This window comes from Triticum dicoccoides, chromosome 4A (genome assembly GCF_002162155.2).
Source record: "Triticum dicoccoides isolate Atlit2015 ecotype Zavitan chromosome 4A, WEW_v2.0, whole genome shotgun sequence".
NCBI classification, from domain to species: Eukaryota; Viridiplantae; Streptophyta; class Magnoliopsida; order Poales; family Poaceae; genus Triticum; species Triticum dicoccoides.
In genome coordinates, this window is record NC_041386.1 from 94,911,767 (window position 1) to 94,917,766 (window position 6,000).

Sequence of the window (6,000 nt, forward strand, 5' to 3'; positions counted from 1 at the left end):
TCGATGGGACGCACAGTCCTCCTGGTTTCCCTCGCGCTGGTGGAGGCGCGGGTGGGGGCGATCCGTCGCATCCCCACGATGAGTATCTCCCCGAACCTCTCACGTCATCACAGCGAGAGGAGCTTCGCCACTGGAACACGGACGCCCTCCGCACCCCTATCGTCGGTGAGTCCCCCGAGGCCCGGGCCTTGGAGGACGCGCGTTTGGCTAATTTGGCCGAGCGCACTCGACTGGAGAATCTCCAGCGAGCACTCGACGAGCGAGCGCGTCAGCGGGCTCCCGAGTCTAGTCGACGCCAGCTCTTCCCGCCGACGCAGGTATATCGAACCCCAGTTCAGAATTTGGCCGCTGCGGCCCGTATAGCAGAATCAATTCAGCCCTCCCAGTCGGAGGCTGGCAGGGGCTTGTTACAGATCAGAGCATTGCTCCGGGCGGCGGGAAACCAGAATTCCGCTGTCTCTCAGTCGCGGGATAGGATCCACAGTCGATCTGTCGCAACAGATACAGTCGAGTCGGCTCACAGCCCGAGATCGCCCCCGAGGCGTGAGGGACGTGGTGACCGGCGTGACCAGTACAGGAGAAATGAGCAGTATGATCACCGATTCGACCGTGATGATCGACGTCGAGTGCCAACCCCTCCCCCGAGGAGTGGGTCATATGCGCCTCGACGGCAAGATGACAGACGCCCTCATAGTGTTGGGCAGAGGATTCCAGTCGACCCTAGAGACCCAGGCTTTGATGCGAGATCCATCCTCGTTCAAGGTTTGGTTGACAGGAACAGAGCTCATCGAGAAGGCCACAACAGAGATGCGCCTGCCAGCAGCGGAGTACGTGCTTCAGGGCCAGAGTGTTTCAGTCGAGCCATCAGAGCCGCAGTGATTCCTCCCAATTTCAGGCTGGCGACTGGAATCAGCAAGTTCACCGGTGAATCTAAGCCTGACACCTGGCTCGAAGATTACCGAGTGGCTGTACAGATTGGCGGTGGCAATGATGAGGTGGCCATGAAGCATTTGCCTCTCATGTTAGAGGGCTCGGCCAGAGCGTGGCTAAATCAGTTAGCACCCAGCAGCATTTACACTTGGGAGGACCTCTCCCGAGTGTTTATCACGACCTTTGAAGGAACATGCAAGCGACCTGCAGGCCTTACAGAGTTGCGGTCTTGCGTGCAGAAGCCGAATGAAACTCTGAGGGAATACATCCAGAGGTGGATCACGCTGCATCACTCGGTTGAGAATGTGCCAGACCATCAAGCAGTTTGTGCCTTCAAGGAAGGTGTTAAATATAGAGAGTTGAATCTGAAGTTCGGTCGAACTGGAGAGATGTCTCTGAATCGGATGATGGAGATTGCCACCAAGTACGCTAACGGAGAAGATGAAGATCGACTCCGGAGTGGCAAGCAGAAAGCAGTCGCCCAGGAAACCGGAGGCAATTCTAGTCGGAAGCAGAAGCGGAAGGCCGAGCCAGCCGCCCCTGGGGAGGCCCTGGCCGCAACCCAGGGAAATTTCAAGGGAAAACCCAAAGGCCCCTGGAAGCCCAAGAAAGTCAAGGATCAAGACGGAAATGATGTTTTGGATCTTCCATGTCACATCCACACCAAGAAGGATGAAGAGGGTAATTTTATTTACCCAAATCATACCACTCGACAGTGCCGGCTCCTGATCCAGCAGTTCCAAGGAAAGCAGTCCAAGGATAAGGAAAAAGAGTCGGACAGAGTCGAGGACAAGGAAGACAGTGACGATGGATACCCCCAAGTCAATTCCACCCTGATGATTTTTGCCGATGTCGAAAGCAAAAGTCAACTGAAAGTCATTAACCGAGAGGTGAACATGGTTGCCCCGGCAACACCCAGTTACCTGAAGTGGTCTCAGACTGCCATCACATTCGACCAGTCTGATCACCCGACGCACATTGCCACCCCTGGGAGGCAAGCTTTGGTGGTCGACCCAATTGTTGAAGGCACTCGACTGACTAAAGTCCTGATGGATGGTGGCAGTGGCCTGAACTTACTGTATGCTGAAACATTGAAAGGAATGGGCATTCCGATGTCCAGGCTCAGCACCAGTAACATGAGTTTCCACGGAGTTATTCCTGGGAAGAAAGCCCAATCACTCGGCCAGATCGCTCTTGATGTGGTTTTCGGTGATTCAAAGAATTACCGCAAGGAAAAGTTGACATTCGAGGTTGTGGACTTCCAAAGTGCTTATCACACCATTTTGGGCAGGCCAGCTTACGCACGCTTCATGGCCCGGCCATGTTACGTGTATCTCAAACTGAAGATACCCGGCCCCAAAGGTGTGATCACTGTTACAGGAAATCGGAAGAAGGCAGAAGAGTGCTTTCAGAAGGGCTCAAAGATTGCAGATGCTCAAATGGCAGTGGTCGAGCTGCAAGAGTACCAAAAGACTGCCGATCCAAGCGAATTGCTACGAGCCAAGAAGCCTGCTTCAGAATCAGCTTTTCAGTCGTCCGGTGAAACAAAGACAGTCCACATTCACCCGACCGACCCCGATGCTGCCCCGACTCACATCTCAACGATGCTTGACTCCAAATAGGAAGAAGCGCTCATCCAGCTCCTCCGTGAGAACTGGGACATCTTCGCATGGAAACCCTCTGACATGCCTGGAGTTCCCAGAGGGCTGGCTGAGCACCGTCTACGAGTCGACCCGAAGTTGAAGCCTGTGAAAGAACATCTTCGACGGTCCGCCGTCCAGAAGAGGAAAGCCATTGGCGAGGAGGTGGCTCGGCTCTTAGCAGCGGAGTTTATCCGAGAGATTTACCACTCCGAGTGGCTCGCCAATGTCGTCATGGTTCCCAAGAAGGACAAGTCACTTCGCATGTGCATTGATTTCAAACATATCAATCGGGCCTGCCCGAAAGATCATTTTCCTCTCCCTCGCACCGACCAAATAGTCGACTCGACTACGGGGTGCGAGAGATTGTCTTTTCTAGATGCTTATTCCGGGTACCATCAGATCCGTCTGTATGGACCCGATGAAATCAAAACAGCTTTCATCACCCCATTCGGATGCTTCTGTTATGTCACCATGCCGTTGGGCCTCAAGAACGCCGGAGCCACATTCATGAGAATGATTCAGAAGTGTTTACTCACTCAAATCAGTCGGAATGTGGAGGCATACATGGATGATATTGTGGTTAAGTCACGCAAAGGTTACGACCTGCGAGCTAACCTTGCCGAAACCTTTGCCAACCTCAGGAGGTATGATATCAAGCTCAATCCATCAAAGTGCACATTCGGAGTTCCAGGTGAAAAGTTACTCGGTTTTCTCGTTTCCGAACGGGGGATCGATGCCAATCCTGAAAAAGTTGGCACCATACTCCGGATGAAGCGTCCCGTTCGCGTGCACGACGTCCAAAAGCTTACAGGCTGCTTGGCCGCCCTAAGTCGATTCATTTCTCGTCTCGGTGAAAAGGCGTTGCCCCTTTACCGACTGATGAAGAAGTCCGACAAGTTCGAGTGGACTCCGGAAGCTGATGCAGCATTTGCAGAGCTCAAAGCTCTGCTCTCCACCCAGCCGGTGCTTGCCGCCCCAATCAGCAAAGAGCCTCTGCTGCTTTACATTGCAGCCACAGGGCAAGTTGTCAGCACAGTACGTACGGTCGAGCGGGAAGAAGAAGGAAAGGCCTTCAGAGTTCAGCGCCCAGTCTATTATGTGTCTGAAGTTTTGACACCTTCAAAACAAAGATACCCTCACTACCAGAAGCTTGTATATGGGATTTATATGACCACCAAGAAGGTTGCACATTACTTCTCTGACCACTCCATTACAGTCGTCAGCGATGCCCCACTGTCAGAGATTCTGCATAACAGAGATGCAACTGGTCGAGTGGCCAAGTGGGCGATTGAACTCCTTCCTTAGATATCAAGTTTGAAGCAAAGAAGGCTATCAAGTCCCAAGCAATCACAGATTTCATAGCCGAGTGGATTGAACAGCAACTTCCGACTCAAGTTCACTCGGAGCACTGGACCATGTTCTTCGATGGATCTAAGATGCTGAATGGTTCCGGTGCTGGGGTAGTTCTAGTCTTCCCTCGAGGAGATAAGCTCAGATATGTTCTCCAGATTCACTTCGATTCCTCCAACAATGAAGCAGAGTATGAAGCACTTTTGTATGGGTTGCGCATGGCCATTTCACTCGGCGTCCGTCGCCTCATGGTCTATGGCGACTCAGATTTGGTGGTTAATCAGGTGATGAAGGAGTGGGACGTCAGAAGTCCAGCTATGACTGGTTATTGCAATGCAGTGAGAAAGCTAGAAAAGAAATTCGAGGGGTTAGAGCTTCATCACATCCCCCGACTGAAAAACCAAGCAGCTGATGATCTGGCAAAAATAGGCTCCAAGAGAGAAGCCATTCCTAGCAATGTGTTTCTGGAGCACATCCGCTCGCCGTCAGTCCAGGAGGATCCTTTCACAGAAGAAGCCCCACAACCGAAAAGTGCCACAGATCCGACTGAAGTCGAAGTTCCTGCTGTGGTCGACCTAATCATGGAAGTCTTGGCAATCACTCCCGACTGGACGATACCGTACATCGCGTATATCCTAAGGAAAGAGCTCCCAGAAGACGAGGAAGAGGCTCGACAGATCGTCCGCCGATCCAAGGCCTTCACAGTCATAAATGGGCAGTTGTATAGAGAAAGCGCGACTGGAATCGGTCAGAAGTGCATAACACCAGAAGAAGGTCGGATAATCCTCGATGATATCCACTCGGGGACCTGTGGCCACCATGCGTCCTCTCGGACCATTGTGGCTAAAGCATACCGAGCGGGATTTTACTGGCCTAGAGCAAATGAGATGGCAAAAGAGATAGTCGACAAATGTGGAGGCTGCCAGTTCTACTCCAACATGTCACACAAGCCTGCATCAGCCCTGAAGACCATTCCAGTCGTCTGGCCCTTTGCTGTCTGGGGACTGGACATGGTTGGTCCATTGAGAACAGGCAGGAGCGGATTCACGGATGTGCTTGTGGCAGTCGACAAGTTCACCAAATGGATTGAAGCCAAGCCTATCAAGAACCTCGATGCTGGCACTGCTATCAGTTTCGTCAGAGGACTAACATTCAGATATGGAGTCCCTCATAGCATCATCACTAACAATGGGTCAAACTTCGATTCGGACCAGTTCAGAGCTTTTTGCGCCTCTCAAGGCACACGAGTCGACTACGCGTCGGTCGCGCATCCTCAGTCGAATGGACAAGCTGAAAGAGCAAATGGTTTGATTCTCAAAGGACTGAAGCCTCGGCTGATGCGTGATCTCAAGTACGCGGCAGGTGCTTGGGTCGACGAGCTTCCGTCAGTTATGTGGGGATTGAGGACCACCCCTAACCGGTGGACTGGAAGAACTCCATTCTTTCTGGTTTATGGAGCCGAAGCGGTTCTGCCAAGTGATCTTCTTCACAACGCGCCCCGAGTTAAGCTTTACACCGAAGATGAAGCAGAACAGGCCCGGCAAGACGCAGTCGACCTCCTAGAAGAAGAGAGGGAGATGGCCATGATCAGATCGACCATTTATCAGCAAGACTTGCGTCGATTCCACGCCCGGAATGTGAAGAGTCGAGCCTTCCAAGAAGGAGATTTGGTCCTCCGAGTGGATCAACAGAAATCACACAAGCTTGCTCCTACTTGGGAAGGCCCCTTCGTCATCACCAGAGTCCTCCACAATGGAGCGTATCACCTCTACAATGTTGATCGCCAGATCGACGAGCCTCGAGCTTGGAATGCAGAACTACTCCGCCCTTTTACACTTGAGCTCTCCCTTGGACGAGATGTAATAAGAAAGATTCCTGCAGTTCGTTTTTATCAAAGGCAAGAGTGTTCCATCAATTGTTGTCACTTTTGTTTACATACGGAATCCCCCAGTGGGTGACTTAGCCGCGAATCCGTTTCGCCTAAGTTTGAAAAAATCCTACCGAGTGAAGAGCAAACCTCCCACTCGGGGGCTTAGCTGCAGCCCAGTGCTCGCCTAAGTGTTTAAAAATCCTACCG